The sequence below is a fragment of the Micrasema longulum genome, unplaced genomic scaffold, assembly GCF_059751315.1.
Source record: "Micrasema longulum isolate JH-2025_06_02 unplaced genomic scaffold, ASM5975131v1 h1tg000952l, whole genome shotgun sequence".
NCBI lineage: Eukaryota > Metazoa > Arthropoda > Insecta > Trichoptera > Brachycentridae > Micrasema > Micrasema longulum.
The window spans coordinates 57139-69379 of NW_028278143.1; positions in this window are offsets into that span (position 1 = coordinate 57139).

Genomic DNA, 12241 nt, shown 5'->3' on the forward strand with positions numbered 1-12241 from the left:
AAACCTGTTTTCTCAAATAATGTTAATTTTTAATATTAACATAAACCACACACGGTTTTTTGGTTTTCTTCAAAATTCCAAAAGTCCGTAGCTCATATGTTTTTATAACATTATTTTCGTATGAAAAATTTGCACATGCGAGCTTCTAATAAATCAAATATCATACGATGTTCAAAGTATATTTTGTTTACACATACATGCAGACTTGTGTCATAAATTTGGCAAGAATTATTATAAAGAATTACGTCACGTGATCCCACGTGTTCTCGAGGATTTTTCATTTAAATATTTAATATTTCAGTGTCATTTTGACGGTACAGGAACTAAGGGGCCTTATGTAGCAATCGTTCGTATTTAAAATGGTAATTAACTTCCGTTAAATAAAAAGCAATTGAAGTCGATTAAAAAGCAGTTTGAAACTCGGCATTGGCAATGGAATAATTTAATATTATGTCAAACTTTCTTCGTTGTTTACACTCGCCATTCATATTGACGATATTTTTTTTATTTCAACTCAATCATCATAGTTCCCTTTTGCACCCAATGGTGCATAAGGTACTGTATTGGTAAATTAAATGCAGCGTTTTTCGATTATCTGTTACATTAAGGTAAGTTGCCTCGCTTACGCTTCAGATTCTAGTCCAGAGACTAAAACATCGACGTTCAAACAACCTTTAAAATCAATATTTCATATTAACACTGGGAAGAATCAAACTGAATATATCAAGAAAACACCTTATTTCTACTCAATGAGGAACTTCAGCCCTACGGGAAATTGGATACAAAAAATGTTTTCTTACGCGGGGTAAAAATTAGAGCATTAAATTGTAACGCAAAGTTTCTTGAAACTGTACAGAAAAAATAATAAAAAATATTTTGATATAAACGCACTACTTTAAATGACCTCACTGGTTCGTGTGAATCAACCTTTGATCTGAGAGCTATGGAAGATTTCCGGTCTGCTTGTCGTTTCTGGACCAATAGGAAGAACTGAATGAGAATAAGCGGAAATGAACCTCTGACGTCACACGCGGAGTTATTTCAGAAATACAAAACTTTAAAAAATCGTAGCGCCGATAATACGATATGAAAAAATAAAAAATTGACTTAGCTCAACAGTCTGTTAACAAAAAAAAAATGAAAAAAACATCTGTACTTCCTCATTTATTTATTCAGAATTTTTATCTGGGAGCAGCCACCAACTATATTCTACATTCACCTGGGCACTAGATGATATAATTTATGCAATAATAATATTTCGTTTTGATTATTTTTTTTACCATCGATTACAAAATACGTATTTGAGATGTATGCATATCAAATAATATGCTTTATAGGATACTTATTTTGTGTTGATAAACGTCTTGCAAACCATATAATGTATGGTATTTTTTCAAGAGAGTAAACCTATTTCATTTGTAAAATTTGAGTAAAAGATTAATCTACCAGTATACGTTATTAATAAAAGGACGAAAAATATGAAAATCAATAACCAAATTTTAGTAAAATGGAGAATTTAACTCCATTTTATTCGCAGGAATTATTTTACACAACGTGTAAATGTGTCAAAGCCAGATTATAAAAGTTGCAGTTTTTCAGTAAAACTTATTATACTGAGACATTGCAACTCGGTAATATTAATTTTATCACAAAAGTATTAAAAACAAAAAAAAACCCAAAGGAAGTTTGACTAGAAACAATACATCTCAAAATAAAATTAAAGTTAATGCGACAAGAGGGCCATACATAAATTTACCAAGAGAGCCATACATTTGTTAGTGTTTCCACCTTTTTATTGGTCTTAGTAATATGACAAAGCAATCGAGACGACTATAAAACTCAGCTATTGACCGCATAGGGAAATATCACATACTACGAATACCGATAAAAATATATGAAACTGATTTAGAACAATTAATTATATTTTCAAAATCAATAAAGATATCGTGGAGAAATATTTTAACACTAATATCAAAAAGAACTTTAATAAAAATACGTTGCTAGAAAAACGCGACGTGTTTGGCCTTGGTTTTTGTGACGTCAAGATTCGTGATAATGTTCTAAACAAATTTCGATGGCCAGGAACAAATAAACATAAATCGTTACGTATTAGGGGTGTGGCCAGTGGAATGACCGCTTTCTGCGGGAATTCAAAATTACACATTGAAAAAATAAATTTTGCTACTAATAATTAGCGAAACGAAAAAAAAAATACAGGACAGTATTTCGTAGATCTTTATTACTTTAAAAATGTCAAAAATCCTATATTTCTTATTGTCGAATGATCGACACAGTATTTCATATTTCTAGCATAAGGCTCTTGGATGTTAACGGCCTTTCGAAGCTACTTTTAGAAAGCTGAAGCTCGTGATAAATGTTTTATACCCAGGATTCAAAGCCTCACTAAAACTTTCGTGCCTTTTAAAGGGGTTTCATGTGTTATTTTTGTATCATCGATTGATTTCCTATTTATTCTTTTGATCCTATTATAATTATTCATCTAACAATATTTCAATTAAGTGAAAACCTTTTAAATTGATTATTGCAACTATTGAATCACAATGGCAAATTATGTCACAGACCACCCAGGCTTGGTAAAAACACCCTATGAATTTTCCGAGCCTCTCCGGGGATCTCATACATAAATAAATAAACAAACATATTATTATCTAGATACGAGTACTGTAAAATCTTATCCTATTAAAAATTATCTAAATAATTATATATATATATTTTTTTTAAGAACCTGCGTAATGACAGCTTTCTGTGTCCGCATAAATAAATAATACAGTTATGATATAGTTAAACAACTATAAACATGGACGAGTGTTTTCGACTCGATTGCTACTCTCATGTAAAATCCTGAAAAGGGAAGTCAAGTTGGGATAAATCCGCATCGTTGTGTGGTGCTTGGCGCATTCGACTACAATTTATAAGGGGCCTGGGATCGATTTCTGACATTTCATTATTTCTATATTGATCATCTTGTCTTCCATACAACGATTTGAAAGTGATGCAATTGGATTGCTTATACAAATTATTATGAAAACAAGTTTAATTCATTCTCAATTTTCTTATTTTTTTTTTAAATTTGAATGATCTTAATTTGAGTCTCATTTGTTTTATTTTAAAACTAGATTTAAATATTATTTATAGATTATAAGCATGCACAAATATTTTCAAAATGCTCGAAAATCAAAACAGACTATGTATTCAAATAATTTTAAATAAATAATAAAAATAACTGGCCCGTAGTATAATGAGGGGTTTTGAATTCGATTCACAGTAAAGTCCTCATAATTAAAAGGTGATTTTGGCCTAGTCTGAGTATGCATTATAATAAATGATAACGTCACAAGACACCCTGAATTAAACTTATGAATATCAGAAATGATTTAAAATCATAATCATCATATCATAAAAAATATTTTTGTTGCATTAATTATTACCTTAGAACCTACATAAGGATCGATATAAAACATTATTGATTTTATTATGTTGTGAGTCGTTCAAAAAAATATTGACGTTCTAATAAAATATTATTATCTGAAACGAAAAAATGTTTAGGTTTTCCCAGCCTGGATTCCGAGCCGTCATGGAATTTTAGTTTACGAACAAGCCGATTCTTTAGCTAAGGGAGCTGTATTAAATGGGGGTACGAATTTCTCAAACTACCCAGCCAACGGTCTTTTAATAATCCCAAATGTTGATATGTCTTCTAGCTGGTCCCACAAATGGAGCACAAAAGAAAATATCAAAAAGAAATTACGCTCTCATTCAACCTAATATCCCATCATGTCATTGGTTTAAGAAAAATTTGCTAAACAAAAAAGATATATCCACTATTAGTCGAATGAGGACAGGGCATTGCTGTACCAGGGCCCATATTGCGATAATTAGTGTTTTTATTTATTTATTTATTATATATATACGGCCTAAGCCAATCACAACAGTTACATGAAGAAACATAAATGCAAGAAACTGAACAAAAAGAACATAAAACTATTTAGCAAAGACAAACAAGGGCAAAACAATAATAGTATACAATATATTAAATAAAACGAAAGACCAAAAACTTTGAACTAAACCATGCCAATCCAACTTTATCCCACACTGTTTAGTCGCGAAGAGATCTACGAAAAGCCGGAAGATCTATCCCAAAAAATTCCAAGTCCAAATTGACTAATCTACACATTCTGGACATTGAGCCATAAAAACCAAAGTTGCTCTTAGAAGATTTTATAAATAGCAGATTTTGACTTCTGGTGACACGGTTGGGAACATGAAAAGAAATTGATTGCAACAGAGATGGGACATCACTTAAAGCATTAAGTATTTTGAAAATGTATATAAGGTCCATCTCAGTTCTACGTCTCTCCAATGAAGACAGATTAAGAGATTGCTCTATTTCAAAATAAGAATAATTACCCCTTTGTAATCCGAGCAACCATGCTACTTTTCTTAAAAAACGGTGTTGGACAGACTTGATATGGTCAATATGAGTCCTGTAGAATGGAGACCAAATAGGAGAAGCGTATTCTAGATGGGGTCGAACTTGTGAGCAATAAAGAGTTTTAATGGTATTAATATTTTTGAAGTCCGCCGTCACTCTATTGATAAAACCGAGAAGTTTGAGAGATTTGTTTACAATATTATCAATGTGTTCACGATAGGAGAGTTTACTATCTAAAGTAATGCCAAGATCCTTTATTGACGAAACCATTGAAAGGGAAGTATTTTTTAGTTTGCAGTTTTATTGTATAGGTTTTTTTCGTCGCGAGGAAGATATTATTTTACATTTGTCAATGTTAAGTTGAAGACAATTGATATCGCACCATTCATTAAAACAATTAATATCATGTTGAAAAAGAAGACCATCATTGGGAGATTCAATCAGTTTAAGTACCTTGTTGTCATCAGCAAAAAGCCAGAATTTTGTATTTCGAAAAACATTGATAATATCATTTGTAAAAATATTTAATAATAATGGAGCAAGGTGGGCTCCTTGAGGTACTCCAGAAGTAACAGTGATTGGAGAAGACAAGGAATTATTAATTTGAATCAACTGTTTTCTTTCACTTAGGTAAGATTTCACTTTTTGACTCCCCCATTTCAGATTAACGCTTTGAGGAAGAAGATCTCAACCACTTATTCTTTCTTTGCCCAATAAATGACCAAATGCCAACCTTTCTCAACACTTTGGCCCCACTCATTTCTCTTCCTACAAATATTCAACTCATCTTAGCGAACAGAAATCCGTCTGTATACAACCTTTTACTTAAATTAAAAAAGATAACGGCTTCAATTTGTAGTGCACGACTGGGGCCTATTGTTGGATCGGTGACTGTAGTATGGGTGGAGAATCAATCGTTTTGTGGAGGGATTCTCCTTTTTAGTTTTTAAACGAGAAAGTGTAGAACTTTCTCGAAACTGTTAGACTTGACCATGTTTATGTTGCAGACCTGGCGGCGGCGGTGAGGCCCGGTTACGTACTGCGAACCATTTTGTTTATAAAATAATACAACATGACATTGGCAAAAGCATTAAATTTAATATGCTACGCCATTTTATTTTTTAAATAAACATATGTTACATAATTAAACGATACTCGTCCCGTATCAACTTATGGTTTGATATTGTGCATTTATTAACTATATTGCACAATACTTTGATGTTTATATTTATTTTGTAATACCTTATTTTAAATAAATTAATTGTAGCATAGCAACCTATATTTGCCAAAGGGAATCAGATTATTCCGTTCATATTTTTACCAGTATGGAAAATTTAGTGAAACAGTAAAACTGATATCAACATTATTGCAGATAAACATCAATTTATGATGATGTGTGCCATTAAACTAAATTAAGATATAAACAATTAGTATGTACAGCATAAATTTTACGCTTTGGTTAATCCCTTATTTCCTGCATATAATTTAAATAAATTTTTTGGCTTTTCTTTTTAAATGATTTAATTTATAGCATGAAAATGATTCAGTGTTTTTCTAGTTTTTTTTACTTTTCATATACAAAATAATGGTTTAAATTTGTACCCTCGGGGAATCGCAATATATATTTTTTTCCAATACGATAAATTTACAAAAACAAATTAAAAATCCGCATTACGGAGAAGTTAAGAACTAAAAGTATAATTTTTCAGAAGTGCAAAAAAACGTTATTGTAAACTCAATTATTAAGCTCCAGAACTCATATTTAGCGAACAAATGACATAAATATTCCAGATATACTACATGAATCATTAAATATAGAACAAAAACGAAAGTTCTTATTCTACTAGAACTAACTACTATTTTTACCACTCAATGAATGATAGAAATGAGTCTACTTAAATTTATTACCGAGACCATCATTTACTGTAAATATTGTTTATTTATTTTTTATTTCGCGTGTTACATAACACTTTTTTTTAATATGAATACCTCACTGGGCACAACACGTGTCGAGGCATTCATTTACATGATTTAATATTTACTCATGGTGTCTAAAAAATAAACATTAAATAATACATGTTCATATTTAAATCCACAGATATATAAATACATAAATAATAGTAAGAAAAAAAAATGAAAAAAAGAAGAAAAAAAAAACAAAATTATATCATTAGTACAGCTCACATACTTAACTACTGTGCAGACATTAGGTCAAGTAACGAGCTACTGTCAGTTCCCGGTGGCCCAACATCCGCATAAATGCCAAATTTATATGACATATATTCATCGAGACACTGCGTGGATACAAATACAAAACATAAAATGCAAAAATAAATTTATATAAACAAGTCTACTGCTTTGGTGGGGTGACCATCTCGAGACAGTTCTCGGAACCCAAATCAAGTAGCCATTTTTTTACAAATAATTTAAACTATATTAGTTTTATATCACCCGTTGATGGGAGGAGTGCTCTCCCGAAACTGTAGTAGTGTTCTTTTAAAAGAATAAAAATTGTATAACACTAATAACAAAGTTTTATTTTCATAACAATTTAGATATTATTTACATCAAATTTATGTGCATATATGTACATTTAATTTTATTTTTATATTAACGTAAACTGTGCTTTTTTCTCTTTTGGGCTATAACTGTTTTTCTGTTTCTTCAATTTTATATTCATTAGAGATATCGCAGTTTGATATCATTCAGCTTAATTTCGTCTCTGTTTTTTCAATGAGGAAGTTCAGTGCTACGGTAAATTGTGTATTAAAAATGTTTTCTAACACGCGGTAAAAATTAGAACATTTTATTGTAATGCGAAATTCCTCGGAAATGTTTTCAAAAATGAATTTAAAAGATTTCAATAAAAATTAACTACTTTTAATAACATTGCAAGTACTTCTAAATCAACTATTGATTGAAAGTTGTGATAGATTTCCGATTTCCGGGAAGCCAACCCTCCAATCAAGACAACTCATCATAGAGAACTAGTGACGTCACGCACGGAGTAATTAAAAAAATACGAGACTTAAAAATCATATCAGTGAAAATACGAAACTAAAACATTTTTTTTTGTCATTAGTCTTTAAAAATCATGTCTGAGATAAACATTGGATCTGGACGGCTGTCGCCTACCTTGAAAAACTGTTGATACATCTACCGACGAAAAACGTGTTTATAAGATAAAATACCTTGCTCAAGTACTCGCTAACCTACTTCCTCTCCTAATCGATATTATAGCAATTATTGCATTTAAGATTTGAATACTAGTATAAATTTTAGGCCACCCAATCTTTGCTTATTCTTTCTATTATGTTTTTCTTACTATTTTTCTATAAAGTGAAAATATTCTGGTCTTAGTTTTACAATAAGACATAGTTTTTTGATATAAATACCCGTTAATATCAATAAATTTACTTATAAAAAATTTCCTGCATGCTGGGTAATAAGCATTTACTATTTTTGTAACAAATCTTTTTTGAATTATAAAAACATCCCGTACGTTTGAAGAGTTACTCCAAAAAATAACACCATATTTAATAATTCAAAAAACATACGCAAAATAAGTGGACACAACACATTCATTGTTTGCTATATTATTCAATTTGTCTTTTACAAACACATAACTACTGATTATAATATTTATTGTACAAGGAGAGTTTTTATTTAAATATTAAACCAGCAACCGTTGGATAATCTAAGGAATATCGCAATGTGCCCCACGTTTAAAAAATATAATTTTAACTCTCTCAAAGTATTTTTTCGTAAGTTCAATAAGTTAGTGACTTATTGCTTATTGGAGCAAAAGTTTAAAATGAAATTCAGAAGAAAGCTAATCAATGGAAAACTTTTCCCTTACCAATATTTGCTGGGTTTCTATTCAATTCCCCAATAAATTTCTTCAATTGTAATTCAATTCAATGAAATGAAAACATTGATTGATTGGGTATACAAAAAGAAATGCTTTTTATTCGCGACTTTTTTAAATCATCGGTATTAAAACTTAATTTTAAATAAGAAACTTATACGTTGTTGTTTTTATTAGCTGTCGGTAATTAGTGAATAGCTAAATCAACTGACCCGTAACATGTTTTTTTTTCATCAAAAACACATTTTTTATAATAAAAACGTGTGTATTTTAATCCGTGTGTGTACGCAAGATTCGTTTTGACACGACGCGACATTTCGGCTACCGTAGCAAGAACCATTGTCACATCATAAGGAATTCAACTTACACCTGATAAACAAAAATGCGATATAATATAATGTTTTATTTCTAACAGTGACCGTAGCATCTACGCACCGTGGGGACATTTGTTTTATGGGCACTTGCAACACCAGGTGCCAGGCCTGCCAACGCTTGTCACCAAAAACTGAAAAACTAATTTCAGACTCTCTTTGCCCGGCGCTAATTTCGGTTGTTTCGACAATACGACGTTGATAACGACTTTTTTTTTGGGGATATCAACAGTAATACATGTACAAAAAATATAACAAATAAAAAAATATACAGAGAATAAAACCAATGACAGATATCCACAGAAATACATTAAATACTCGTACAATACATACTAGTGTGTTTGTATGAGTGTAAGTGTGTGAGAGGGTGGGTGAGTGGGTGAGTGGGTGAGTGAGTTTTATATTGAAATGAGGGTGAACATGTGTGTAAATATTAGTGCACGAGTGTCGAAAATATAAATATATATAAAATATTAATAATTAGAGATAAAATAAAATAAGATAAAATTAGACTTTATTATTGAAACTAAGTATAAGACAAAAAGTATGTTTTAAGATTTTAAATGTAATTTTTCTACAATCAAATAGATCAATAAGGGGAAAATTTAAATTATATTCACGAGCAAAACGTATAAGTGGAGAGTTCTGGGCACAGTTCGTACGAACTTCTGGCATATGAAATAGAGAGCTCGACGTGTGACGGGTGAGGTAGCCGGGAACATTTGATGATAACTCCGACATAAGAGTCGGACTATCAAGGCGTCCACTAAGTATGTCATGAAGCACTCCTGTCTAATAGTAGACGGCGATCTTCTAAAGAAAGCAAGTGGTGCTTTTAGCAGGAAGACATATAATTGAGATGAGTATTCCTGCATCTCCAGTTATGATGTCTAAGAAATGTCCATTTAATTTTTCTAACCTTTCTTTATGTGTGACATATTGTGGAGAAATTCAACATTTAATGTAAAATAAATTTTACTATGTCATGGTTAGGTTTATACAATGTTGTCGGCGTCCATTTTATTGTATTTTATTCCTTAAGTAGAGTTAATTGAGTTAGTTATAAACTCCACATAAATATGTAAGCGAAATTTTTCATGCAACAAAACTTTCGAATAAGTCGAAAAATTATTTAATCATTCTTTGCAGCTTATTGTGTATTTATTTGATCCAAATATTTACAATGGATTTTATTTATAAGTGTTTTATAATAAAATTTTAATCATATTTAAATATGCCTAATGTTGCCATCCTCTGACTGAGCAAAATGATTTTATTTAAAGTGGAAGTTAGTTTCATAATTTTTAATACAAACGTTCATATTATTTAAAATTAAAATAATTGAATACTATAATTTTTAATGAATTAAAATTTCACGCAGTTACTTAATTAACCTGTTAATACTAGAGAACCCGCCCTCAACCCTCGTGTCAGTTGCCACTGTCAACGATATATTTTCCTATAAATTATATAAACGATCGTTTCCTCTCAAAGGGCAGTACTTTGAGTATCACGACCTTTATAATTAGTACCAAACATTACAATTAGTATCGCAGACCTTTGTCCCTTTGATTATAATTATTTTGAATACCGATTAAACAATGAATAGATTGAGATTGTCATTTTTTTCAACATAGAAAGACAACATCTTTGTATGTAGAATACGAAATCTGGATATTAAATACACAGTGAAAAATTTAAGCATTCTGCCTGTATTAAAAAATCTAAATTTTTTTAATTTTTCAAATTTGTTGATTTTTTGTCTTTAAAAGACACATTAAACATACTTTTCACTATGGTTCCGTACCACATAATGGCGATTATTCATAAAACAAATTTGTCAAAATTATAGTTATATACTCAGAGTAATAATGCGTAACCTAGAGAGGAGCCCAAACATAGAAAAACCATTACATGACTATTGAGTTTTAAGTTAGCTACAGTTCGCAGCAAAATAATGGGCTATACTCAGGTCGAAATTCGCCAAATGGATATTAATTTGCATTGTAATTACTTTTAAATATGTACCTATGTATTTATCATTGCAGGGTCATTCCAATCTATTTTTCTATAATTCGCCTATATTTATTTTATAAAACTGCAAATATATGTTTGTGTTTATTTATTTATTTATTTATTCATTTTATTCACAATACATTTATGTTATATTTATTGAGAAATAAATCCCAACTCCATCGAACCAAAGTCTAGTGTTGAGTTTCTTTGTTTGTCCGTCACATCTCCGAAATGGCGAGTCGTAGCGGCCTGAAATTCGGACACGTCATTTTAGATGCGATTTCAAGGTTAACGTTGCAATTTTCGAGTAAAATTTTAATCGACCTCTACTCCATAAAAACTCAAACATTTTAGGGATGCCTAGTGCGGCCCTGACATATTGCTTATAATCAACTGTCATTATCAACAGTAAACATAATTTAATTCACAAATTTATCCCCTAAATTGAGAAAAAATATTATCTGAAGTAAATATGTTGATAAAAAGAATGTTTTTAAGCAACTTAATACACGTGCCGGGACAATAAATGCCAAAAATAAATGTAAAATTATGGGAAAATATTCGGAATCAATTACCTGTAAAAACTGACTCCTTAAACACCTTTGACGCTCCTATTTGCTGCAACCAAACATACTGCAAATCGCCATAGTCGATTTTTATTTATTATAATGTAAATATCCAAGTTATTTACAAACAAAGCCTAGCACAGCTACAAAAGCACCCGATCGAACTGTTATGTTTATGTTGTCAAATAAGACAAAATGGCCACCAATTGGTTGATAACCAACAAACCAAAAAAATATAAATATATATTTTATCTTTAAATTCATTTCAACAGAGAGGGAAAAAGTTTTCGAGAAGAAATTTGGAAGTCTAGGCATTTACAGGGCTTATGACCTGTCATTGGCTGGTTTAAGTGGCCACTTTACACACTGTGTAACATTCACCATTCTGCCCATGTTTGAACATCCACATTTCCTCAACTCTTCCATCTGTTGATTTTTGTGAAGTGAAAGAGCTGAAACCTCTATCACGTGGGTGAGATTGAAGTGAAGAAGTATAAAAATTGGAAAATTGTTTCCAGGCGTTGCCTAGTGGGTGATTTGGTTCAGCCGGATGAATCTCACCCACGTGATAGAGGTTTCAGCTCTTTCACTTCACAAAAATCAACAGATGGAAGAGTTGAGGAAATGTGGATGTTCAAACATGGGCAGAATGGTGAATGTTACACAGTGTGTAAAGTGGCCACTTAAACCAGCCAATGACAGGTCATAAGCCCTGTAAATGCCTAGACTTCCAAATTTCTTCTCGAAAACTTTTTCCCTCTCTGTTGAAATGAATTTAAATATGAACAACTCCCTAGGGAGGAAATCCAGCCAGTCTGCAAGCATTTGGACATAATCAAACATTGTTGATATATTTTATCATTTAATTTGATTTTTACATTGATTCTTCAATTGTTTACACTTCTACTGAATATGTTGTTGAATTTTTAGCTTCAATTTTTGTTTATAAATCTTAGGTAACTTAGGT